Source organism: Manis javanica, chromosome 2 (genome assembly GCF_040802235.1).
Source record: "Manis javanica isolate MJ-LG chromosome 2, MJ_LKY, whole genome shotgun sequence".
NCBI lineage: Eukaryota > Metazoa > Chordata > Mammalia > Pholidota > Manidae > Manis > Manis javanica.
The window spans coordinates 212,625,490-212,653,437 of NC_133157.1; the positions used below are offsets into that span (position 1 = coordinate 212,625,490).

The 27,948-nt window shown below is 38.6% G+C and overlaps 1 protein-coding gene across 18 annotated transcripts in view; it reads right to left on the reverse strand.

Moving 5' to 3' along the window:
* The window catches only part of LRATD2 (LRAT domain containing 2), a 305,269-nt gene that overhangs the window by 96,280 nt on the left and 181,041 nt on the right, over positions 1-27,948 (reverse strand). For 16 of the 18 annotated variants that reach the window (XR_012128502.1, XR_012128508.1, XR_012128503.1 and 13 more), the window contains one exon: positions 6,293-6,361. The gene's annotated coding sequence lies outside the window, so the exon portion shown is untranslated. Of the gene's footprint in view, positions 1-5,538; positions 6,362-19,080; positions 19,374-27,948 lie in introns of those variants that run through there. The other 2 variants (XR_012128510.1, XR_012128513.1) reach the window with 2 other exon arrangements.

Sequence of the window (27,948 nt, forward strand, 5' to 3'; positions counted from 1 at the left end):
GTATTTAATATTGTGTATATTAATATTATATACACATAATATATACTAAATTATTAATATTATTGTATAATTCATTATCATTATTCCTTACGTATGTAATATGATAAGGAATTCGCTCATGAAGTTATGGAGGCAAAAAAGTTGCAAGATCTGCAGTTGGTGCAGTTCCCGTCTGAGTTTGAGTCTGAGTCTGAAGGCCTAAGAACAAGGAGAGCCAGTAGTATAAGTTCCAGTGTGAGAGCCAACAGTCTTAAGATACAGGAAAGCTGATGTCTCAGTTCAAATCCAAAGGCAGGAGAAGATAATGTCCTAGCTTAACAAGTCAGGCATGAAGAGTTCCCTCTTGGCCTTTTTGTTTTTTTGAGGTCTTCAATTGATTAGTTGAGGTCTACATAGAGTAGGGCACGAAATGTTTTACTCAATCTATGGATTCAAACATCAATCTCATCCAGAAACATCACAGACCCACCTAGAATAATGGTTGACCAAACATCTGGGCACTCCATGGTCCAGTGAGCTGATGCATAAAATTAAGCATCACCCTTGGCTACATCATGCCGTCTCTGCTGCTACTGTCACATTACTTTTCTCCTTTGACTCTGTCTTCTCTAGGACCCTGTGATTATTAGGGTGCAACCAGATAATTCAGGATAATCTTCCAGTAACAATATTATTGACTTAATCACACCTGCAAAGCCTTCTGCCATGTAAGGTAATATTCACAGATTCCAGGGACAAGGATGAGGATATCCTGGTGGGGGAAGGGTAGCATTTTGCAGCCTATCACAGTAAAGAAACATCTTTTGAGTTTATTGATACTTTCTATTTTCATTTTTATTATTGCCTCCTTTTGTGTGATACTGATTCCTTATTTACTTTTTAACTTCTTTAGTAGGATGCTATTATATTATATTCAGCATTTTCCACATTTCTAATATTAAAATTGAAAGCTAAACATTTTCTTCCAAATACTGCTGTAGGTGCATCCCACAAGTTATGATACATATAGAACTTTCATTATCATCTGATTCAAATTAAGTTAAATTTGCTTTTTGATTTCTTCTTTGCTCCATGAGTAATTTTCCCATGTGTTTCTTAATTTCCAAAAAACATGAGTTTTCTAGGGTTTTTTTTCCTTTTTGTATTGAGGCTAACCTAATTGTATTACATGATCTATAGGGTATTAATTCTTTAAAATTGGTTGAGACTTGCTTTATGGTCTAATAGGTCACCAATTTTCATATAACATGAAATATACTTTAAAAGAACAGGTGTTTGATAATTGGGTTCAGTGTTCTATACACAAAAGATTACAACCTCTCATCCTCCTCCTCATTCATTAGTCAGCTCGGTTTCACTTGCTCCAAAAGCCTGTTCCTAACCGCCATGCTGATTGCCCCCCTTTGTGTTCCCATTGCACTGCATGTATAATTAAGCACAGATTTTTTTCAATATTGTAGTATCTAATCCCTTCTTTACCTCTCCAATAAGTTTTTAAATTCCTCAAGGACAAGAAGTGGATTTTATTCATCTTTGTTTTTCCTGTTCCCAATTTTATCCACCACATAGGCTCTTAGTAACTAAACAACCCAATGAGACTATTTTTTAAAAAGCTTGCCTGCCCAACTCTCCTCTTCCCTGCCAATAATTTTTATTACACCCTAGAAATAATGCCAATCTGCCACACTGAAATTAGTGGAAGGAAAGGCAAATTTTCAACTCTATTTTAAGAAAATACAAAGGAAAAAAATCAGTATTTTATCTGCAGCTTTAATTTACTAAAGCAAAAATTCTTATTTATCGAAGTCATATGGAGATCATGGAAGTGAGAATACACAGTCTTTGAATTTGGTTTCTGACTCTTAGCAAGTGTGTGTGCCTTAATTCTGCTAAGATTGCAATGTGTGGGCACACAGGTGAGCCACTGCAGAGCTTAACTGTGAAGTATTGGGGACATTAACAGGACATAATAATGTTCATATCTTTGAAATATGAAATATAATTTGAGTTCATTGTAGTCGCAGAGCTGGGGTAAAAATTTCAAAATTTTCTAGTCTAGCCTAATTCGTACATCCCTACTCCAAGATCCCAGGCAAGAACTAAAGTTTTTGCTTGACTGTCTCCAGTGATAGTGGACTCACTATTGCTAACAATTTTAATATCAATATTATTGCCTATCACTGATATGCTAATCCAGTAGTGAAATAATTGACTTAATTGGATAAAGAGAATACATTTTTTTTTTATAATTCAGCGATGCTCTGCTTTCTTCTAGACAAAGGAATCTCCCCTCCATGAATCATCAGTTTTTCTCAGTATTGAGTGTGATCATGATTTAGGAGCTATTACAGCACCAAAGTTTACTAATATCAAAAGCAATACCCAAACTAAACTTTATATGCACGAATTTAAACTTAGACTATTCAATAGCAAAAAGATAAGGGGGGGGGGAAATAGGTGAAGCGTATAAAAAAATGGATTTATTTCACAAAAACTGCAACATTGAAGGATTTCTCAATTTGGAGCATAGCAAGCATTAGATTATGGCATCTGCTAGTCAAATTGAATTCAACCACGGTAAGCATTTTAAACTCCCAAATACATGGAGAAAATTTTGAAATCCTGAGTACTTTCAGTCTACAACTAGGGAATTCTAAGGTGCAGAGAAACTTTTATGATTCCAGGAAGGTTGAGTAATATCTGAATGCTTCCAAATAGAAGAGTTTCTAGAGTCAAGAATGTTCTGGAAGGCTGGTAAAAGGTAAAGGATAATAACACATATTATACTAGAAAGTGCTTGGCATAGTACCATAAGGATTATAAATAAATATCTATCTTTTTTCACCAAAGCTTTTACTCACTTTTTAATAGTTTTATTATAAACATGCAGAGGCCATATTCTAACCTTCCCCTATATTGATGTGTGTGACTTTGCAGTGCCCACATGCTGTGACAGCAGGCTTGACCATGTGACTTGCTTTAGACAACAGATGAGATATGCACAGAAACTTGAAGAGTGTATGGGTCCAGGGATTGCCCCAGCTCTTGCATTTCTTCCTGTTCTGTAAGAACATGACTAGGCTAGCCTGCTGGAGGGATACAGGAGACACAGGGGGAAGGGGCAAAGTCAAGTCCCTCTAGCCAGCAGCCCACAGATGCGACAGTCACCCACTGACAGACAGCCCATACCGAGACATGGGAGTTATTTCCTTTCAGACCAGAGTGCTGTACAGACTAGATTGCTGGCCAACAGATTCATGACCTAAATAAATACCTATTGTTTTTGGTCAGTGTGATTTGGATCTGACTCAATAGTTTCTTATTTCTTTTATTTCCACAAACACCCCATGATTTGACAGTGTGGAGAATCAATGTGCGGGATGGACACAACAGCATTCAAAAGGAATGAGGAATGTTCCTCAGAGTTGGGGATAGTGTAGTTAAATGAAGATTACCTGGACCAAGATGGTAACTCCAAAGGTTCTTCACTCATAAACACTATCCCTTGTTCCCATTTCCTCAACACACCTTGAAGTAAGGCTTATGATTTAACTACATCCCCCAAGTTCACATTATCAACCACAAAAACAGGTATTCCCAGTAGAATATGAAAAAGAGAGAGGAAAAACAGAAATAAAGATCAGAACTATTAAAAAAAACTAATATACAAAGCAATCTTTCTGGTTGAGGCAGAATAGATGCATATGAAAGAAACAGGAATTTTAAATATTCACACTATAGTGCTTAAAGGGAGAAGTAAGGATATTGGAAATGCCAAGGAGAAATAACTACAAGGTTTAATCAGTTAGGGGTAACTAACAAAATTAAAGCAGAACATTAGACCTTGAAATTACCAGGATGAATTTAGTTTATCTATGGAAGTTAGTAAAAGAGAAAGATAAAAGGCAATAGAAAGTATAATAAATAGACCACATGAAATAAAATTTCAGAAATAGCTGAAATGTATAATAAATTTAACTGGGTTAAATATACCAATCAAAAGAGAAAGATTTCAATTAGATCATTTGACAGGAGCAATGCTAAGTGTTCACCACCATTTTCTCTTCTTAGGCAGACAGAAAGAAGGCATTGCCCAGTCTTCCTGACTGCTACTTTGGGAATGTATGAGTTCTGGACTGTGCTAACTGGCCAGAAGTGATGTAAGTTACTTTCAAGGCTTGCCCTTAAAAATATGATGCTCTAATTCACCTTTCCTCTGCTAGATCAACTCAAGAGCCATGTGTTACAGCTTTTATAGCATCCTATTTCCCTGAATCATCTTTTGGAGCAGAATCACAAAGATCCATGTTTCCCACATCAAACTATGATGTGAGTGAAAAATGATAAATCATTGTTGCATTCTTTGGGTTTTTATTTGTAATCACACACTGAAATAGCCTCATCCTAATATTGAGAAAGAGCTGTGGCCATAAATTATTTCCAAGGAATAGTTTGAATAAGGCGGGATTCTTCAGAACACTAGAAATCTGAAAGTAAAAGTGTTTTTCAAGGACACCATCCCACCCCCTGCATTGATAGGAATCTGGTCTCTCTGGTGCTAAATTTAGTTCAAGAGTCAAGAAAACTGTATGTTTCTATGCTTTCTCATAAAGTAAAATGATTTCTAGCATAAGCTGTTCTGGAGTTGCATTGTAAGCCTGAAATAAAAAGACAGATATGCAATAAAAATATGGCATTTTCCTGAACCCTGCCAGACATAGGCTTCATGGGAAGTGTCGCTTGTAGCAGTGCACTACATAGAAACAAAGCAGGAAAACAGTCATTCAAAGATATGCTTCTGTTCCTGGTTTACCACCTTCCTTCCATTAAGTTCTGATACTCTCATTAAATAAAGAATTTATAAATCACGTTTTTTAGAAGGTATGTATGTGTTCTCTTCCCATCGAATCATAATCTTATGTGCAACACTTAATGCATTTAAAATGGAAAAAAAAAAGAGTGAAAAATAACCAGGCAAATGTGGCTAAAAGAAACATGGTGCAGGACTATTAGTTTCAGACTAAATAGAATTTAAAGCAAAAAATCATAACAGATACAAGTTTACTTTGTATTTACTTTGTATGTGAGCTGACAAAAAGAAAAGACCCCAAAGAGATGATAATAATTATATAATATGATATATCATGATATATTAGCACATAGAATATATACACATAATCTCTGAAAGCAATTGATTAACTATGAGAAGAAATAGCTAAATTAGTAATTCTTGTTAGAGATTTAAAAGCCTGTATGTCAGAAACAGATAGCTCAAGGAAACAAATTAAAAATTAATATACATGATAATTAATAACTATGTACCAAAAGACATATAAGCTACTTTATACCCAGTGAGTACACTTTTTCTTCCAAAGTACACATGAAATATTCACACAATTCAATCAAGTACAGAATCACAAAAAACCCTCAATAAATTGTAAAGAAACATTATCTTAGAGAGTTTTCTAAGTATTACTCAATAAAATTAGAAACCAAAACCAAATATAGTCTTATAGAAATTCAAAAGAGCCATAAACCAAAAAACATACAACTATGAAGCACTTGGATTAAAATTTGTAAGTGAAATACTAAATTTATAGCTGAGTGTGAATAAAAGCACTCCATGTAAAAATTTCTGGGAACCAGTGAAGGCAGTACTGTGAGGAGCTTATATTCTAAAATTATTTATCATAAGACAAGAAAGGTTATAAATACATGAGCTAAATATTCCCAAAAGTGCTAAGGGAAAAAAAAAACACAAGAGAATAAATCTGAAGAAGAGAGAAAGAAGCAATGAAGATAAGGACAGAAATTAATAAAGTAGAGAAAAAATACAGATAACAATAACAGCTAACATGTTTACAGCATATACCGTATACTAAGGGCTGTTCTAAGTACTTTACATATATTGACTCATTCAATCCTCATGACAACCCTTAGAGATAGGTAAAATTATTCATTCTAATATTATAGTTGAATAAAGCAGTGCACAGAAAGATTATACAATTTTCCCAGGATCACGAAGCTAATAAGGAGCAGAGCTTGATTTATAATCTGTGCTTTTATCAACTGTGCTATACTAATCCAAAAGCTGATTTTTCTTTTGAAAAGACTCTGTAAGTAGATAAGCCTGCAGAAAGACTGATCAAGGAGAATGAGAAAATGGGAGAGACCGAGAAAGAGGAGAGAAAGAGGAAACATTGGTGTTTCAGTCAGGATAATTAAGGATAGCTGACACACCAAGCCCTAGATCTCACCAGCGTAATATCATAAATGTTGATTTCTTGCTTACTTCACAACTGTTGGTCAGTTGAATCCATGGAGTAACTTTCCTTAGGCAGCGATCCGGGATCCATGGAAGCTGTGGCAGAAGAAAGAGAAGAATGACGAACACAGGCTCTTAACTTCCTTGATCTGAAAGTAACATTCTCTGTTCACTTTTTTTTGGTTTGGACCAACGATAGTCACATGGCCTCATCCTAAATGGTAATGAGGCTGGGAACATGGGAAAGCACATGCATTGTTCTGGTGATCACTAATAACCTCTGCAGCTTTTGGAAGATGGGCACCACGAGGATGTGACCACTGGCTGACCCACGTGAGCTGGACCCAGGCAATTACAGGTTCTTCACCCTCTCCCTTATTCTTGGAATGTACATTCTTCCCACCACTCTTACAGTGGAGCTGCACCCCCAAGGATGCAGACTTGAGAGAATAAGGTATTAAGATGATCTGACTGCTGTACATGGCTGAACCCAGTTAAGGCCTTTATTAAACTGTTAAAATCTTAAATTCTGGCAGGTGGGTGCAGAAATCTACTGGTCTTAGAGCCACCCAAAACAAGCCTCATATGTAAGTTCCCTGCTTATTAAACCTTCCATCTGCCCATCCGGAGTGGTCTGCCTCTTTCATTAGTCTCTCCTTGCCTTCTGTGTATAGGGGCCAGTTTGAAAACCAGTAGCAATAAATACACAAAAAAAGTAAGCACAGACTATACAAAGAATAAAAGATACAAGCAGAACTTTTAATACATCATTTTAAAAATATTACTTTGAAGGGAATATTTGGAAAACTGTTCAACAATAAAGTTCACAGCCTCGCTGTAACAGACAAATTTTTAGGAAAAGATTAAATGCCAATGTTGTAACAAATTAAATTAAATATGGTCAATAGCCAAACATTAACAAAAATGGAAATGGTAATCAAAAATCTCTCTCTACCCCTATTTTCCTTCACAACAAAAAATAAAGCCCTTCTACCAGCTAGAAATTTATTGTTTGTCAGCTTAAATCCTCCCTTCATTGTCCTACTTTGTGATACTGAACTGGACTCCATAATATTTCTCCTTTGCTGTAACATTAAGCTTTGCCAGTGAGTGCTATGGAGAAACACTGCAGAAAGAAGGGACCTCTCTCCCTTGTTTTGTGTTTATTCTTCTGTTCTGGGTCCTGCATCATGCAGCTCCCCCACCAAATTTCAATGGAGCCTGCATGGTGGCATTACAGTGAGTTCCACCACCCTCCCAAGCAGCTTCCCAGGGAGTTCAGTAGTTCAATTTACCTGCCCAGGGGTTTGTTGGCAATTTCTGAAGGCCCACCAGCTGACTTTCCAATAATCTCACAGGTGATCTGGTAGGAACTCCTGGTGAGTTCTGCTGGCAGCTCATCCAGCCCCTAGCAATTTTAAGAATACCCCTATGTACAGCTTCCTGTCCCCTTTCTATAGAGTTTTCCAGGAAACTCAGTAGGTGGCATCTTGTTGGGTTTCAGCAGAACTCCAGGGGAAAAACATCCCATCCAGTTCCACCTTCAGCACCCCAGAGGGCAGATTCCTGCAAGGTTTGTTGACAGCCCAGTAGGCAGTTTTCTCATTATCTACTTAGGCCTATGGCACCTCAAGAACTTTTCCACTGTCTAGAGAAACATAACCTCTCTGGAAAAGTCTTAATCTCAGCCTTAAGTGGAATTAGGAGAATCCTTTTCCAATTTGTTCCTTCCTTGGGTACTCTGCCTTGGATACTCAGTCCTAGAAAGAAGTATGTTTTCTATATACATGCTACATCTGTATTTCTTAGAGTCCTCATTACTATTTAATAACTCTTTTTATCCTATTTTCTATTAAGATTACTCTGATTTCTATCTTCTGACTGGATACTGACTGATATAGGGAGAAAGAGACTTAAAGCTTACTTGAAGATATAATGGCTGAAGACTTCCCTACATGGGGAAGGAAACAGGCATCCAGATCCAGGAAGCCCAGAAAATCCCAAAAAAAGATGTGCCCAAAGAGCTCCACACCAAGACACATTGTAATTAAAATATCAAAAGTTAAATATAGAGAATCTTAAAGCAGGAAGAGAAAAGCAAATTGTTACATACAAGGAAAACTCTATAAGGCTATTACCAGATTTCTCAGCAGAAATTTTGCAATCCAGAAGGGAGTGGCATGAATATTCAAAGTGCTGAAAGGAAGAAACTTACAACCAAGAATACTCTACCTAGCAAGGTTATCATTCAGAATTGAAGGAGAAAGAAAAGTTTTCCAGTGAAACAAAAGCTAAAGGAGTTTATAACTATTAAACTGGTCTTACAAGAAATGTTAAAGGGACTCCTTTAAGCAGGTAAGAAATGACACTACTTTATAACAAGAAAACATACAAAAGCAAAAATCTCACTGGAAAAGATAAATATATAGTAAAGTAACTGAATTAATCACCTATAAAGCTACTATGAAAGTTAAAAGACAAAAGTAGTAAAATTAACTAAAACTATAATACTTAGTTGAGGGATACTTAAATAAAAAGATGTAAAATATGAGGTCAGAAGCATAAAACAGAGGGGGAATATAAATGTAGAGTTTTGAGATGTGTTCAAATTTAAGTTATCAACTTAAAATAGGCTGTTTTATACATAGTATGATATATGTGAATCTCATGATTCAAATGGAATTTTTTCCAGGAATGCAAGGATGGTTCAACACCTGCAAGACCCAATCAATGTGATATACCTAATTAACAAAGTGAAGGATAAAAATCATACCATCTTAATAGACACAGAAGAGCATTTCACAAAATTCAAAATCCATTTAAGATAAAAATTCTCAACAAAGCAGGAAAAGAGAAAATATACCTCATCATAATAAAGGCCATATATGACAACCCCACAGCTAATACATACTCAATGGTGAAAAGCTAAAGACTTTTTCTCTAAGGTAAGTAAAAAGACAAGGATTCCCATTATTCCTATTTTATTTGACATAGTATTGGAATTCCTATCCACAGCAAGTAGGCAAGAAAAATAAAGGCATCCAAATTGGAAAGAAGAAAGTAAAACTATTATTACTTTAAGATGACATAACACTATATACAAAAAACTCCAATGGCTCCACAAAAAAAACTGTTAGAATAAATGAATTCATTAACATTACAGGATATAAAATCAATATGCAAAAGTTTCTTGCACTTCTATACACCAATAACAAACTATCCACAAGAGAAACCATCTACCAGAAAACAATCCCATTTATAATCTCATCAAAAAGAGTAAAATACCTTGGAATAAAGTTAACAAGTACTCTGAAAACTATAAGACATTGATGAAAGACATTGAAGACAAATAAAGAGAAAGAATTTGTGTTCATGGATTGGGAGAATTAATATTGTTAAAATGTCTATACTTCCCAAAGAAATCAACAGATTCAATGCAAACCCTATAAAAATTCCTTGGCATTTTCACAGAACTAGAACAAATAATGCTTAAATTTATATGGAGCCCCAAAAGATCCTGAATAGACAAAACACTCTTGAGAAAGAAGGACAAATCAAAAGGCATCATGCTCCCTGATTTCAAGCTATATTTGAATTCTATAGTAATCAAACAGTATGGCATTCACATAAAAACAGACACATAGTTCAAAGGAACAAAATAGAGAGCCCAGAAATAAGCCCATGTATAAATGGTTGATTAATTTACAACTGAAGAAGCAAGGATAAACAATGGGGAAAGGACAAGCTCTTCAATAAACGGTGCTAAAAACCTGGAGAGCTACATGTAAAAGAATGACACTGGATGACTGTCTTACACCATGTACAAAATCAACTCAAAATGGATAAAGACTTGAATGTAAGATCTGAAACATAAAGCCCCTAGAAGAAAACATAGGCAGTAAGCTCCTTGACACTGGTCTTAGCGATTTCTGTTGGTCATCGATATTGGCTCCATCTGACATTGTTCTTTTTGGATCTGACTCCAAAGGCAATGGGAATAAAAGCAAAAATAAACAAATAGGATTATATCAAACTAAAAAGCTTCTGCACAGTAAAGGAAACCAACAGCAAAATGAAAAGTTAACCTACTGAAAAGGAAAAGTATTTATAAATCATATATTCCATAAGGGGTTAATAGCCAAAATATATAAAACTCCTACAGTTCAGTAGCAAAAAAACAAAACAAATGATTCAATTAAAAGTTGGGCAGAAGATATGAATAGACATTTTTCCAAAGAAGACATATAGATGGCAACAGGCACATGAAAAGATGCTCAACATCACTAATCAACAGAAAAATGCAAATCAAAACCACAATGAAATATCACCTCACACCTGTCAGAATTGCTATTACTAAAAGGACAAGAAATAACAAAGATGTGAAGAAAGGGAAACCCTCATGCACTATTAGTGGAAATATAAATTGGCACAGCCACTATGGAAAATATAGTGGTTCCTCAAAAATTTAAAATAGAACCACCATATAATCTAGCAATTCTACTACAGGGGTATCTATCTGGAGAAAATGAAAACACTAATTTGAAAAGATATATGCACCCCTATGTTCACTGCAGAATTACTTACAATATATTAAATATGGAAACAATGTGAGTGTATTTCAATAAGTAAGTGGATAAAGAAAATGTGAGATATGTGTGTGTGTGTGTATAATGGAATACTACTTAGCCAAAAAAGAATGAGATCTTGCCATTTGTGACAACATGTATTGACCTTGAGAGTATTATGCTAAGTGAAACAAGTCAAAGAGAGACAAATACTGCATAATTTCATTAAATGTGGAATCTAATAAAAAACAAAGAAACAAAACAAAATTTAGATTCACAGAAACAGAAAACATAATGGTGGTACCAGAAGGGAGGGGATTGGAGAGGGTGAAATGGGTGAAGGGGATCAAGGAGTAAAACTTCCAATCATAAAATAAATAAGTTATGGGGATGTAATGTACAACATGGGGAATATAGTCAATAACATTATATTAACTTTGTATGGTGACAGATGGTAACTAGACTGGATTGCAATGATCATTTGCAATATATACAAATGTGTCAAATCACTATATTGTATGCTTGAAGCTAATATAAATAACGTTGTACTCAATTAGAAGAATATGATGAATTATAATAAAATATGTAGTATAATTTAACATATGAATGGACAAGAGGAAAGATGACCTCAGAAACACATAGACGAAATGTAGCACCGATTTATGACAAAAGCTATCACAAAACAAATTAGAAAGGGACTCTCTTAACATAATAAAGACTATATTCTGAAGTTATTAAGTAAACATCAATACTTAATGGAGAACGTTGAAAAATGAAGAAATGTAAAACTCTATATAGACAGAATATAATAATTTACATTGTACTCAACAAAACATTAGAATGAGAGTTCATCAAGTCTTAACAGAAAAATCAATAGAATTTCTTTATTTCAGCAAAAGGCAATTAGAACAGGTAGTAGAAAATAAGATACCATTCTAAAAACCATTAATATATACAAATTAACCTAATAAATCACACAACATCTTAACAGAGCATTAATATCAGAAACAAACGGAAACCAACTTTGAAAATTCCCCAAGCAGATGACCAGTTTAGTCACACAAAGCTTGCATTAGCTTATTTTGTAAGGCTGACTTGACCTGGATCATGTTTTGCTCTCTGGAAATGATCAACTAAATTTGGACCATTTCTCAAGGTTGACATGAGGTAACAACTGAAAACTGTTATATTGTAACCAATCATTGTGAAGAATAAACACTCATTGCTTTCTATATAAGCTATTTTATAACAATACACTCTTAAGCCTCATTCCATATTCGGGTTTGAGTGCTCCCAGTTTACAAACTGTCTTTTTGGTATATGGATAATAAATTTTTATTGATTACTACATCAGTGATTCATTGGTTTTATTTTGGCTATTTTGAATCTTTGGTGTTTCATGGGACCAGAAATGGGCTCCAAAGAAGACCCCCAAGAAAAGCAATCAGGTGCTTGGTACCCAGAGAGCCCATTGAGCTCACTGCCTTCTTGCTGACCCTGCATTTTGAGGGTAAGTCGCTCCTGGTGAAAGGAAAGGAGCGACACACAGCAGCAATTCACCGGAGAATTCCGCTTTATTAAGGAAAGGTGCTGGGTTATATAGGAAGGGGCATGGGGTAATTGTGGTGTTACTTCTACGGGGCTGGTGGCTGTTGGCTAGGTGCTGGGATTGGGAGGAGGGCGAGAGGTGATTGGGCTTCAGGTGGCGCCGGCAGGAACCGAGGACCCCGAAGAGAAGCTGGAAGTTTGCCATCTTACTGGTGGGGGCCCTTCATTCCCCCCTTTCTCCTCTATGGGGTTGTGGACGTTGCTTTCTCTCTGGCTGCTTCCTGCTGAACAGGGGTGGAGAAGGGAGTGAGGGCTTGAGGATTGGGAGGAAAGGGTTGATAGGACTCCCCACACTAAGGATGAGTAGATGTGGACTTCTTCAGGTTTGGAAATCAATGAAGGTTCCCTGTAACTATAGGTTGAGGACCTGTTGATTCCAATGGTGCCAAAAGGATATGGGTGTCAGGAGCCAGGCGTCTGTGGCCATTGTTTCCAGGAACAGTTTCCAGTAGAGAGAGGGGTCCATCTCAGCATGTGGTGAGGAGGTCATGTGAGGGTGAGGGATCTTCTGTGGCCAGAAGCTGGTAGTTCCTGAGTAAAAGCTGGTTGAAAGCTTGATTAGAGATTTTTCCAACTTGGGATTTGATTAACTTTATTATACAGGGTAAGAAGAGACAGGCGAGAAGAATGATTATTATGGGGCCTGCAATGGGCCAGAGCCAGGTGAGGAGGGGGTTTGTTAGTATTGAAGAGAATGGGTTGGAATTGGAAGCAGAGTGGAGGCTGGAGGCAAGGTCAGTGAGTTTGGTGATGTCAGTTTCTACAATGCCGGATTCATTGATGTAATAGCAGCACTCTTCCCGGAGGAAGACGCAGGTGCTGCCCTTCTCAGCTGTAAGCAGATCTAGGGCCCGCCGGTTTTGAAGGGTGACCTTAGCTAGCGAAGTGACCTGTCTTTGGAGAGAGGCTAGGGAATCGGCAGTGGATGTCAGGGCTCCCTCAAGTTTGGTGTCGAGATCTCTAACTGCCCATAGAGAGTGACCCAAGGCTCCTCCCGAAAACCCTGCCCCAATGGCTGAGGTGATCAAAGAGATACTGACCATGACGGGAAGGAAAGCAGCCCTTTTTGTGTGTGAGGGCAAGGGAGGTTGGAGCTCAAGAAATTCTGCCATGCTGTAAAGTGTAAGCTGTGGGATTAAGGTGACGAGAATGCAGGGTGTGCTGGAGTTGGGAGGCAGTGAAGTGCGCTGGAGGGGGGTGGAGTCGGGCCTACACAGTGGTGGATGGTGAGATTATCTGCGTATTCTGGTTCCCATAGGGGTATGTCTGCCAGGGGGCAGAGGGGTTGTCTTTCTGCATGGAAGGAGTAGTTGGAAATATTAAGGGGCAGGGCAGCCAGCAGTGGGCGTTGTAGTGATGCACACAAGAAACAATTGGCGGTTTTAAGGGTGTGGTTGAGAAAGATGGTGGTGTCCTGAATGAGCTGTAACAAAGAATAGGAGAAATGGGAAGAGGGGCGGGGATAAGAAGATGAAGAGGCGCCGTCAAGAGTTTGGATAATGACTTTTTCAGAATGTCTGATATATGATGCAACTTGAGAGATCTGGGAGTGAGAGGGAACATACTATCGAGAGATATGAAGGGTACCGTGGGGGGTCGAGGACCCCCATAGTAAACTGAGGCTGTGACTCCGGCAGCCCATCAAGAGTCCCAGGGATCTGGGGTTGATAAGGAGAATGAGCTGTTGGGATATTTCATGAAACGGTTGGAGGAGTAATACTGTGGGTACTGGAAGTTACTCATGTAGTGAATGGCGCAAGACCAGTAGGGACATCTCCTGTAGGTGTCTGGCCATCGCCTGCAATAGGCTTGTCTTTGTTCATAGAGGAAGCAGAGGTAGGGAGAATAAGGGTAGCTGCTAGTGAACACTTCGGTGGAGGGAAGAAAGTGGAGGTATAAAGGCTCAGAGCAGCTTTTCAGAGGGCAGTCTGGTGTGGCAATGAGGGCAGTAACTTTTGTTTGATGCTGTGTGTAAGTGTGTCTGACTTTGAATCACCATACAAAGGAGGCTGGGGTGGTGGGGAAGACAATAGGAATGAGGAAAAAAAGCGAGAGAGCAGTAAAGGAGGAAAAAGTCATGATTCGGGTATGGATGGCAAAGGGGGTGAACGGGATTTTGGAGGAAAGAGGACAGTAAGGTCAGGAGTCTGGAGGGAGGGAGAGTCTGTAAACTTTTGTAGGTTAAGAGATCTTTTAGGTGATGTGGGGACAGAATGGTAAGGGGCACCCTGAATGTTAGTTTATGAGCTTCCTTCTGCAAGAGCTGTCCAGCGGCTAATGCCCATAGGCAGGGGTCCCATCCCTGAACTGTGGGATCTAATTGCTTGGAGAGATAAGCTACTGGGGCAAAGGATGGGCCATAATATTGGCCTAGGACTCCTAGAGCTTGACTGGACCTCTCATGAATGTATAATGAGAAGGGCTTCGACAAATCAGGAAGATGAAGAGCTGGGGCTTCCACAAGGGCTTGACAGAGCTTAATGAAGGAGTGTTGGGGTGAGGATGATCATGGTTCTTTAGGGGGGCCTTTGCTGAGGTCGTATAGGGGTCTTGCCAACAGGGAGAAGTTAGGGATCTACACTCTAAAATATCTAGCCAGGCCTAGAAAGGAAAGGATTTCTGTCTTGGTTTTGGGAATGGGCAGGTCAGAGAGGAGTCATTTTCTGTCTAAGGTAATGGACTTTCATTGTTGAGATAGAAGGAATCTGAGGTAAGTGACAGGCGGGGAAGAGATTTGAGCTTTGACGGGGGATACTCGGTAAGTTCTGGAAGCTAGAAGGTTAAGTAGGGAGGCAGTGTCAAGTTGAGACTGTTCTCACGAGGGACTGCAGAGTAGAAGATCGTCTACATATTGTAGTAAGGTGAACTCGGAGTGATCATGATGAAACTGTTTGAGGTCTTGAGCTAGGACCTGTCTAAAAATATGGGGACTATCTTGGAAGCCTTGTGGCAAAACTGTCTAAGTGAGTTGTTCAGACTGTTTTGTGTATGGGTCCATCCAGGTGAAGGCAAAGAAATCTTGGGAGGAGGGGTCTAGAGGGATAGAAAAAAATGCGTCCTTGAGATCTAGGACTGAGAAGTGGGAGGCTGAGGCAGGGATCTGCGATAAAAGGGTGTATGGATTTGGAACTACGGGATGGATAGGGACAATGGCCATGTTGATGAGGCAAAGCTCTTGGACAAGGCGGAAAGATCTGTTGGTTTTTTTAACAGCTAATATGGGGGTATTAAATGGGGAGTGAGTTGGTCTGAGGTAATTTTTGTTCAAGAGATCTTGAATGATGGGTTGGAGGCCTACGAGGACTGAAGTGGTTAGGGGGTATTGGGCCTGACAGATATACTGAGAGGGGTCACATAATCTGATAGAGGCAGGAGGACATAGAGCCACAGAGGGGCTTGTAATGTCCCAAACTTTGGGATTTACAGGGTGTATGAGGGCAGAACCGGAGCTTTCATTGGGTAAAGGGGGCTTGTTGGCTATGAGGGCCATCAGAAAGGGAGTACTGGGGGCTGTGGGAGTGGATATAGTTATGGAAACATGGAGGAGGGAAAGGATATCCCGTCCTAGTAAAGGGATGGGACACTGGGGCATAACCAGGAAGGAGTGGGAGAAAGGTATGGGATTGTCTTGGATTGTGCATAAAAGGGGGGGGTTTAATGGGAAAATCTGTTTACCTCCTACCCCGACTATAGGAGTAATGGCTGGCGTGGTAGGGCCCCAGTATTCTCGCAAGACTGAGAAGGTAGTTCCTGTTTCTAGGAGGAAGGAGATGGGGCGACTGTCTACTGTTAAAGTAACCCTGGGCTCCTGTTTGATGATGGAAATGGTTGGGTGAGAAGCCCCCAGGCCCTGTCAATCTTCTTCTGCCAGCCCCACTACAGCGGGCTTAGGATGGGGGTTGTTCGTCCAGCCTCCCCTTCGGGTGGTTGGGCAATCAGACCCCCAGTGGCCCTTTTTGTGGCATCTGGGGCATGGGGTGGTAGGAGATCTGGGGGAGGGGCACACCCTTGACCAATGTTCCTCTTTTCCGCACTTGAAACAAGCTCCTGGGGGGGCTTGTTTGTAGAGGGGTACCCAGGTTGTGGTTTTATCAGCTGGGCCAACATTTGGAAATTGGCCTGATCAGCCTTTTGTTTACGGTGTTCTTTCTCCTCCTCCCAGTTATGGAAGACTTTAAAGGCCACTGTTAGGATCTCAGTCTGTGGGGTAGCGGGGCCCTGTTCTAACTTTTTGAGTTTAGCTTTAATGTCGGGGTAGCTTTGAGCTAGGAAGTATGTCATAAGGACATGTTTTCCTTCAGGTGTTTCTGGGTCTAGGCTGGTATACTGTAATAGGGCTTGAGTGACTCTGTCTAAGAACTCGGAGGGAGTTTCGTCTCTCTTTTGAATTATGTCTTGGAGCTTTTGAAAATTGACTACTTTACGAGCTGCCTTTTTCAGACCTGCTATTAAGCAGGAGGCAAAAAATATCTCGAGAGCGGAGACCTACGGCGGTGTTATAATCCCAGTGTGGGTCTTGTTCGGGGACAGCAGTGGGGCCAGGGGGATAGGTGGGGTCAGTCCTGTGGGTTTTGGTAGCGTGCATTGGGGCGAAGTCCCAAACTCGTCTACGCTCTTCAGGGAGGAGAGTATTGGCCAGGAGCATGAAAATGTCATGATGCGTGAGGCTGTAAGACTGGAGGGTCCATTGAAACTCCCTGATGTATGTCGTGGGATCAGTGGAAAAGGAACCTAGGCATTTCTCTAGTTGGGCTAAATCTCCTAAGGAGAAAGGGACGTGAACGCGCACGATGCCTTCGGATCCTGCTACCTCCTGGAGGGGTGTGATAATTTTGGGAGGCTCTCAGGACTGAGTCTGAGGGGGACTGAAGGGTTCTCGCTCAGTCTGTGGGGGAGTGACGTGGTCTAGCCACACCTAGTCGAGCAGGTCCTGAAGTGTGGACAGAGGGCAAAGAAAATAAAGAAAGATAGAATCAGACCCACGTGTCACCAGCTAGCAGCCCAGCTGCTTGCCTCTGCAGTTCTAGATGGGCTTGAACTCATAACTCTGAGGTTAAGAGTCCCATGCTCTACTAACTGAGCTACAGCAGGGTTCCAGTTAATTGCTTATGGAATGTGTAAACAGAATGTTCTTTGTTCTCCATTCCTGCCACCTCGGCAAGTGGGGGAAGGACGTAGTAGAAGCAGGGGCAGTGTTTCTACAGATCTTCAAGGTCTCCCTATTTTCAGAGTGAGGAGTCTTGGCTCATCTTCAAGGACAAAATATGTTTTTGTGGACAGATAACTTCTAAGGACTGCACTGGTTGTTCTCTAGCTTGTGCTTTCCCATGCTGCATTCAGACATGGGGGAAGGTGCTTTCCCATTCTTCCTACAAACATGTGAGAAGACAAAGGTGGTCCCTAACAGGGGAGAAACAGGTGATGAGGGCAAAGACGGAGGAGGCCCCTGGGACCTAGTTAAAGGGGGGCCTGAAAGGCTCAGCCTTAATCTGCGGGGAGGAAGGCGGAGGAGGTGAGATGGGGGAGGAGATGGTGGGGAGGAAGGGAGAAGGGCTGTTGTAGGAGAAGAAGGGGAAGGGAGTGAACGGGAGGCTTCTGCGGGGGCGGTGGCTTGCAGGCTAGGAGAACTTGGGAGTGGTCGGTGGGAGGAGGAGGTGGAAAGCTTCAATATAGGGAATATCCTTCCATTTTTTCAGGCGCTGGCAGTAGTTAAAGAGATTACGAGTGATGTTAGGATCAAGAGTTCCCCCTGCGAGCCATTGGTTGTTATCATCTGGGGATATGTCAGCCAATCTTGGGAGCAGTATTTACAGAGAAGTTTTGGTTTTATATCAGGCGTCAGGGAGAGGGTAGCCAGATGCTTAAGCAGGCATTCAAGAGGTGAACTTTCAGGGAGGGATGAGGAGGCTCCCATGGCTAAAGGACAGAGAAGGAGACAGACAGGGGAAGACAAACGGAGATCCTCGGACTGGGAGCAGACCGCAAGGAGACAAAGGGCGTCCCCGATGATCCTTGGTGGTCTGCGGAAACTCATATACGAGTCGGAATTTCTTAGGAAGTGTGGGTCGTCACCCAGACTTTCGTAAGAAGGCAGTTTGCCGGAGTCACGAGGTACCTAGTGATAGAAATTTTCAGCAGACAGAACAGATTTCGGCGGACAGAACAGAAGAAGGAGGTGGGGGGAAAAGGGAGCGTTCTCATCTGCAAAGGAGTCACCTCGTTTATGGCTGTTGGAGGGGGCCTGAGGGTCTACTGCAGCTGTGAAGGCCGGAGGCGTTGATTTATGGCTGTCGGAGGAGGGGCCTGAGGGTCGGCCGCAGCCGTGAAGGCCTGAGGCAGGGAGAGTTCCCTCCTCATCCCTGAGCGTCAGGGCCTTGCTGGACGATCATGGTCAATGGCACTGCGATAGCTCAGGGAAGAGTGGCCCACTCCGGGGGGAAAACTTACCTAAAGGCCAGAGAGGAGTGGTGAGTGTGATGAGCCAGCGCTGGAAAAAGAGGATGAGGGCAAGCTGCTGCTGGTGTCGGGGGGAAGACGGGGCCCAGTTGGGGTGTCCCATCTTCTGGGTTTCGGCACCAATGAAAGGAAAGGAGCGACACACAGCAGCAATTCACCGAAGAATTCCGCTTTATTAGGGAAAGGTGCTGGGTTATATAGGAAGGGGCATGGGGTGATTGTGGTGTTACTTCTACGGGGCTGGTGGCTGTTGGCTAGGTGCTGGGATTGGGAGGGGGGCGAGAGGTGATTAGGCTTCAGGTGGCGCCGGTGGGAACCGAGGACCCCCGAAGAGAAGCCGGAGTTTGCCATCTTACTGGGGGGGGCCCTTCACCTGGATCCGAGTTCTCCAACTTCACTGTGCACACTTGTTTTTCTGTTTCTGTTTTGATTTCTGGTTTTGGTTTCTATTTGTTGAAGCTTTTTGATAAGTGACCATCCTGCTCAAAAGGAGAGAAAACACTTAACTCTCAGTGTTTTAGACCAGATAGAGGAAAACAGGGCAAGTCATAAAAATTTTAGGGACTCTCAAAGCAATCTGGTCCTTGAACCAGGATCTTACGCCTTTCTGGAAAAATTTGGCGAACTTTAAAAATAATAAGAACTTGTATTGGTCATTCTGAGGAAACTCTGTTTTAGATAAGTTGACCTTTAGGGGCACCCCTAAAACAAAGGATCCCAAACCTCTCAGAGACAATGGAGTGCATTTTTTGATTGGTATGCAGAAAATTTTAAAAACCAAAATGACCTAAAAACAGTTCTAATAGGATCCTCACAGCATGCAAATGAAAAATCTTCCGCAAAACTTTGGCCGTCTGAGCCGGTAACCTTAGCTAGTCCATCTGCCAGAAACACAATTTGAATCCAATTATTCTCTTAATTCCTATACTTGAGACATGGCTAAATTTTTTAAACAAAAACAGTACAATACAATCTTTGTTTGAGTCTATGTATATATGTAATAGATACGTGATATTTTTCTACATCTCTAATGTTAATGCCAAAATTAATTTATAAAGAGCTCTATTTAATTGGCTTAAAGAAAATTGTGTTTATATAAATCAGGTATACTCTCAGAAATGTGGAAACTAACTCAAATGTTTTTCAAGTTCACATGATCCAGGATACTCTTTGGAAAATAAAAACTAGTTTAAATTTGTTGGTTTAATGAAAGCAAGTCTGTCTTCAGAATTTGTCAGCAAGAAAAATAAGATGATGGTTAAATTATTTAATGTCTAATCCTAGCACATTTGTTAAAAATAAGTAATTTAAGTAAATGAAAATAAGATAAAAGTTTATACAAAGTTATACTAAGTAATGGATAGTCATTGAATAGCTGAATCATTAATATAAACATTAAATGCTAAACATAAGTTTAACTACTTTTGTCACTTTTTTACAGACATAAAAAATATTTGAGTCTATTAATGAAATGTTTTATGCCAATGGAAAAAAAAGTATTATGAGGAAGAATATACTTCTAAAATTTTTGAAATGTATTTATAAGTTTGTCCATCTATTACAGGATGCTAGTCTATGACAGCTCACAATTGCCTGCTTCCTAGCTTTCACTGGAAAGCAACAGATAGCTTAAAAAACTGGAAGAATTGCTGAGAATACAAAATAAACCAAAGAGAAGTGTCAGAACTCTTAGACTCATAAGTGAAAGTTAACTCTGAGCCAACTGTGTGCATTGGTGCTGAGAATTCAGCAGAGCAGCAGGCATCCCTTGGGAAGGTGAGAGGCCGAGGAGCCTCATGTGCACTTTCACCCACTGTGGATGGGCGCACTTTAACTTCCTGCTTTTCAAACTGTGGCCACAGACCATTGTCAAGTTATGATTAACTTTTATTTAAATAGAAAATATACAAATTATCTATACTGATCTATATAGATAAATGGGTTATTACCCATTTGTATCTTCAATTTGATCTAAAATTTATAGATGGATTTATTATGGATTTCTTTGTTATCTATATATAAATAAAAAAGAATGATTTCATAAAGTGCTAAAGAGAGTGCATGCATGGTATATATTGTAAATAGGAAATATCTGTTGGTTTATTAAACTTTTATTTCAGTTACATGGTTTTACATATATAAGTATATGTTGGGCCATAACATACACTGTATTTCTTACTGTGTACTGCTCAAATACTACAACAAATTGTGTAACAAAGGGTCTGGGCAATCAGCTGAAAAGGCCAGTCCAAGAATAACCACCCGTTTTGTCCTGTACACATGCTGATAATTCCTCGAGGCCGGGCTGTAATCACTCTTTGATAGGCCCATACTTTGTTACTTTGTCTTTTCAGATTTGCAGCCAGGCAGCAATCTTTGTTTCAAACAACTTCCCCATTTTTTATAACTACTTGCAAGGCTGGGAATTCTGGTGGCAGCTTCTCAGATATTTATAGCTCTGCCATCAGTTTAGAAGATGTCCTGTCATTCAAATCTTTATTCTGCCTGCTCAATTTAGAGCAACCCTCTTCAGCAATAATGCTGGGACCCTGTTGCTCCTGCCTGTTCTGTCATTCCCAGCCTAGCAGAGCAAAGTCAGGGTGAACCGATAGACGTGACTGAATCTCATACTGTAACTTCCTAAGGTGAATGGTTTGTTTTTATGATATTATATAGAAGGAGCTCATATTCATTTAATAATGTATAAGCAATTATGTTATCTTTTAAGAGTAAATCTATTCTGTAACAACTGTCTTGAATCATTTCTTTTCTAGATAAGCTTTGCAACTTTATGAAACTGAGAAAATAACCTTTGAACTAATAAAGATGAAATTGTCAGCAAAAAAATAAAAAGGTTGTTCTTGGTTTTGGTTTTTTAACAAAACTACTAGAAATAATAAAGATGAAAGAAAAAAATGGCTATACATGAAATGTAGGATGTGTGTTTTTGCTAAAAGGAAGTATTAGGAATAGTGATTTTGGTAAGGGAGAAAAAAGAAAGCAGTTTGTCCTAAAGTAAAATGATTGTTTCAGAACAAGACAGGGAAAATCCAGGACAAAACCTAAATGGAATAGAAAGTCATAGGAGGTTTGTGGAAAAGGAAACTTAGGAAAAGAATTTTATGTGAGGTCAAGCTGACTCAGATTAGAATGGATTTATTTAAGTTAAAAAGAATAAAAAGGAAGACTTTTAATACCAAAGTATACAGTGCAAAATTTGAACTAGGTTTCTCTCCATTAAGAGGAAAGTTTTCTTAGATTATTTGTTGCTCTTTATAAGAAATTGTAAACAAATGTTTTTCTTCCTTAATGTTATCTGATTAGAAATAAAGATTCTGCTTTGTTTTTATCAGGTCTTTGATGACTTAAGAAAAGTGAGTCTTCTCTATTAAAAAAGCTAAGTTTTCTTTTACAACTATGTCATTTTTTGTTTAAGTTAAATTTTATGGGAACCACTATCAAGTAAGAAGTGATGCTAAACTTTTTTAGGAAGTATTTTTATAGAAATTATTAACCTAAATGTTCAGAAATTATATGAAGTTCCTGGGAAGTTGATGTGTCATGATACAGTGTTATCAGTCATAATTCCAGCTATTACCTTAAAGTATGGTAAATTACAGAAAAAACTAAATTCCTTGTCGAATGGATCATATTGAGTTTCATCTAATCTTTAACAATTGTCAGTTTTTAAGCCTTTTATTATTTTCAGAGAGTTATTGTTTTACTTCAATGCTTTTGCAAAAATGTGCCTGCAAAAGTGCTTCATCTTCGAGGAGATTCACGGAAATGACCCTGACAAACACTCTAGTATACAGGTTGCTGAGAACTTTATGATCATAACACTGAACTGTGTAAGAATTTCTAAAGCTCTAATGGAAAACTGATGAACTCGTAAAACTGCTAACAAAAGATCAATATCAACAAGAATTACTTACAAAAGACTAAATGAACTAAGGAAGATGATTATGACTTTTATGACTTCATTTAAAACACTGCTGGTTCTTTAATCTTTTGTTTTCTAGATTTAGAGGACCTCTTTTTCTCTTCTCTTTTAAGCTGTCCAATAACTTACAGTGACTTAGTAACAGTAATTTAGAAACTGTTAACAAAAGTTAACAATATGTGTATTTACATAAATTCAATGACCATCTGCTCTCCTTGTACCAGGACACAGTTAACCAAGTCCACAGCTTGGCTTCCTAGGGACCTGAAAAGTCCAATCTGAGATTATTCCTCATGAAAAGTTCCAGCAAAGCAGATTTACAAGAGTCTATTCAGTCAATCACTATTCTTGCTGCATTTATATAGTCAGACCAAGTTCATTTAAACTAGACTTAGTTTGCAAACAGATTAGTCTCACTATGGTTGCCTTTGATGGAAATGAATATGTGCAGGAAATTATATTTCAGTAATACACCTTTGTGGACATCAGATTCTAGTGCTGTTGATTGTCTCTGAGGTTTTGTTTTCTACCTGTGAGCTGGGCTGAATTCTGAATTCTAGTTTCCTCCAATATTTCGCAAAACTCCCCAAACTAGCATTTACAATTTTCTCCCACTATTTGGACTTGGAATCAATGTGAAATTAAAACTGCTCCTTTCTGGAATCCACACAAACTCAAATTGGGCAACTGGATATAAAGTTCAGAGAAATCACCACAACAGCTCATGTGACAACAATCTTCATGCTTGTTGCCATCAACCCTCAGAAAGACCACCAGAGACATTCACAGTGCAAACCAAGAAAATTTGATTGCCTCTGTCTTCCTTTACTCCATCTAGAGATGCTTAGGACCCAACATCTAGATATCTTCTCAGCTGGTTCCTCTCCAAAGCCAGAAAACTGAATTTATAGTTTTCTGGAACTGTTAATCTTTGTTTTTCTTTTGTTTCCATAGAAATACCCCTGATTACATTACCTGGTTGCTCAGATCCTATAGAGGCCTAATTTAGGTGAAAGTCTACCTGAAACACCTTCTCCTGACATATAACATCCTCAAGTTCACCCTGTCCTGAGGAAACATGAGGCTATGTTTGTACTAATGTATCATGTTGTGCCTATGTAAATAACTATAACTATTGTAAAGTTAGAAATGTAAAACCTGATTCTGATTATAACCCATTTGATTTATTTAGTTGGTTACATCTTGGCCTCTGGGAATCTCTGCTCTGGGGAAATTTTCCATCCTTGGCTATTGCTCTCCGTATGTTCATCATACCAACCTCTCTAATGCCTTGTATAGTCTCAGAGGTTTAAATGCCTGTCACCAGTCACTCACATGCTAAATACTATCTATTAGGATCAGATACCTGGATGAAACTGACAATAATCACATGAGTGATGAAGATAGTGACTCTGTGGCCCTTTGGGCTGATGACTCAACTAATGGCAACAGCAAATGTGTAATTCTTCAGCCTGACTTCATCAGGGGAGGTAAAGGGTAATAGCACTGTCATGGCTGGTCATATTCTCAGCCTGCTGGAGTAGACCAAAAAGTGGGGACTGTTAAAATCAGAAACAGAGACCAACCCTGAAAATTTCCTGACAGGCAAAACCAGTTTAGTCACACAAACAAAGCTTAATTTAGCTTATTTTGCAAACCTAACTGGACTTGGATTACTTCTTGCTTGGGCCTCCGGAAAATGATAAACACAACTTGAATTGTTGCCCAAGGCTGATATAAGATAATTCACTGAAAATTGTGACTAGTCACTGTGAAGAATGAGCAGTCACTGCTTTCCCACTATATAAGCCACTCTGTAACAATACACCCCTGGGCCTCATTCCATGCTCTAGTCTGAGTGCTTCCATTCGCAAACTGTCATTTTGGTGTGTACACAATAAACTTTTACTAATTACTACTTCAGAGATTCATTGGTTTACTTTGGCTATTTTGAACCTTTGACAAGAGAAAATCATAACACCCCATAAAAGTAAAAAAACAGACCTGAATAAATGGAGAGATCTCTATATACTTGGAGGGTTTAACTTAACATTGTAAAAATATCAATTATCTCCAAAATTTTTCTTTAAATTTCGCTAGTCCTGGATGTTGGGTCCTTCCTCCAAGCTTCAACCTGGATGAACTCTGAGGATCTTATAACTGCAACCACAGAACAAACCAACAAAAAATTGTGAGAAAAACCTTAGAAGACAAAAGATGTTTCATGACTTAACATGGATGGAAACTTGCACTTTGAGGTAGATAAATGCCAATACCACATTCAGGGAACAGAGTGTGGTATAACCATATTCTTTTAAATTTTGTATTATAGGAGAGTTTAAACATGGACAAAAGTACAGAACAGTAGGTGAAGCTCCCTTATATCCATAACCTTGTTTTGCAAATTTTCAACTTGTGGAAAAACATTTCACCAATATCCTTTATATGCCCCACTCATCTAAATAATTTTTCCCCACTGACTTCAAGAGGCTATCGTAGCATTAATCTTCAAATAATGATTGAGCAATGAAAGAAAATCATGAGTCTGTTTCATTTATAAATGATCATAACATGAAATCTTAAATAAAATATTAGGTGATGAAATTCAATAACTTAACAAGAATATTTTTAAAAGAATATGAGATCATCATAATGCAATTTGGCAGCATACGACATCATTAATTCTTCCATTTTCTTTTCCTTAAAAGTTAACACTTTCTCTTGATTCTCCTCCTACCTCAAGAGTTATTGGTTGTCAGGCTAAACAACATGCTTCCAAATAATAAATGGATCCATGAACAAATCAAAACAGAAATAAGGCAATATATGGAGACAAAACAAAATTTCAGCAATCCAAAATTTGTGGGATGCTGTAAAAGTGATTCTAAGAGGAAAGTACATAGCAGTACAGTCCGACCTCAAGAAACAAGAACTATCTTAAATAAATAATCTAAACTCACAGTTAAAGAAAGCAGAAAATGAAGACAAAATGAAAATCAAAATTAGTAGAATGAGGGACATAATAAAAATGAGAGATCAGAGCAGAAATAAATAAAATAGAAAATAATAAAACAATAGAAAAAAATCAATGAAGTCAAGAGCTGGTTCCTTGAGAAAATAAACAAGAAAAATGTGAGCATACAAATAAACAAAATCAGAATGAGAAAAGGAATAGTCACAATGGGTACCACAGAACTACAAAGAATTATTAGAGAAGTCTATGAAAAATTATATGCCAATAAATTGGACAACCTAGAGGAAATGGATAAATTCCTAGAAAAATACAACCTTCCAAAACAGACCCAGGAAGAAACAGAAAATCTGAAAAGAAAATTTACTAGCAATGAAATTGAATTAGTAATAAAAAAAACTCCCTGCAAACAAAAGTCCAATACCAAGTGGCTCTACAGCCGAATTCTACCAAGCATTCAAAGAAGAGCTAATACATATCCTTCTTAAAGTATTCCAAAAAGTAGAAGATGAGGAAACTTCCAAACTCAAACTCATTCTATGAGGCCAGCATCACTCTGTTACCAAAACTAGACAAAGACACTCCAAAAAAAAAAGAAAAGAAAAGAAAACTATAGACCAGTATCCCTGATGAACATAGATGTAAAAATCCGCAACAAAATATTAGCAAATTCAAAAATACATCAAAAGGATCATTCATCATGATCAAATGGGTTTTATTCTGGGGATGCAAGGATGGTACAATATTTGTAAATCAATCAATATCATATACCACATTATCAAAAAGAAGGATGAAAACCATACAATCATCTCTATAGATGTTAAAAAAGCATTTGAAAAATTTAACATCTATTCATGATAAAAATGCTCAACAAATGGATTTAGAGGGAACATTCTTCAACATAATAAAGGCCATATATGACAAACCCACAGTCAACATCATACTCAATGGTGAAAAGCTGAAAGCTTTTCCTGTAAGATCAGGAACAAGGCAAGGATGTTCACTTTCACCACTTTTATTAAACATAGTACTAGAGGTCCTAGCCACAGCAATCAGACAAGATAGATCTAATAGGCACCCAAATTTGTAAGGAAGAAGTGAAACTGTCACTATTTGGAGATGACATGATTTATACATAGAAAACCGTAAAGATTCCATCAAAAAAACTCTTAGAACCAATAACTAGATTCAACAAAGTTGCAGGACATATAATTAATACAAAGAAATCTGTTGCATTCCTATATACTAACAATGAACCAGCAGAAAGAGAAATCAGGAAAGCAACTCCAATTCCAATTGCCTCAAAAAGAGTAATATACCTAGGACTAAACCTAATCAAGCGGGTGAAAGACCTGTACACTGAAAACTAAAAGACACTTATGAAAGAAATTAAAGAAGACACAAATAAATGGAAGTGTATTTTGTATAGATAGGAAAAAATATTGTCAAAATGGCTACCCTGTCCAAAGCTGTTTACAGATTCAATACATTCCTTATCAAAATACCAATAGCATTTTTCAATGAAATAGAACAAATAATTCTAAAATCCATATGGAACCACAAAAGACCCTGAATATCCAAAGCAATCCTGAGATAAAAAGAACAAAGCTGGGGATATTATGCAACCTGACTTCAAGCTATACTACAAAGCTACGGTAATCAAAATGGTATAGTATTGGCACAAGAACAGACCCATAAATCAATGGAACAGAATAGAGAGCCCAGATACAAACCCACACATATACGGTCAATTAATATATGATGATGAATATACAGTGGGGAAAAGACAGCCTCTTCAATAACTAGTGTTAGGAAAACTGGACAGCTACATGTAAGAGAATGAAACTGGATTATATCTAATTACATACACAAAAGTAAACTTGAAATGGATCAAAGACTAGAATGTAAGTTATGAAAGCATGAAACTCTTAGAAGGAAACATAGGCTGACATCTCTTGAAATTAAGCATAAGCAACTTTTTCCTGGACACATCTCCTTGGGCAAGGGAAACAAAATCAAACATGAGCAAGTGGAACTACATTAAACTAAAAAGCTTCTGCACAGCAAAGGACACCATCAGCAGAACAAAAAGGCAACCTCTGGGAGAATATATTTGTAAATGATTTATCCATTAATGGGT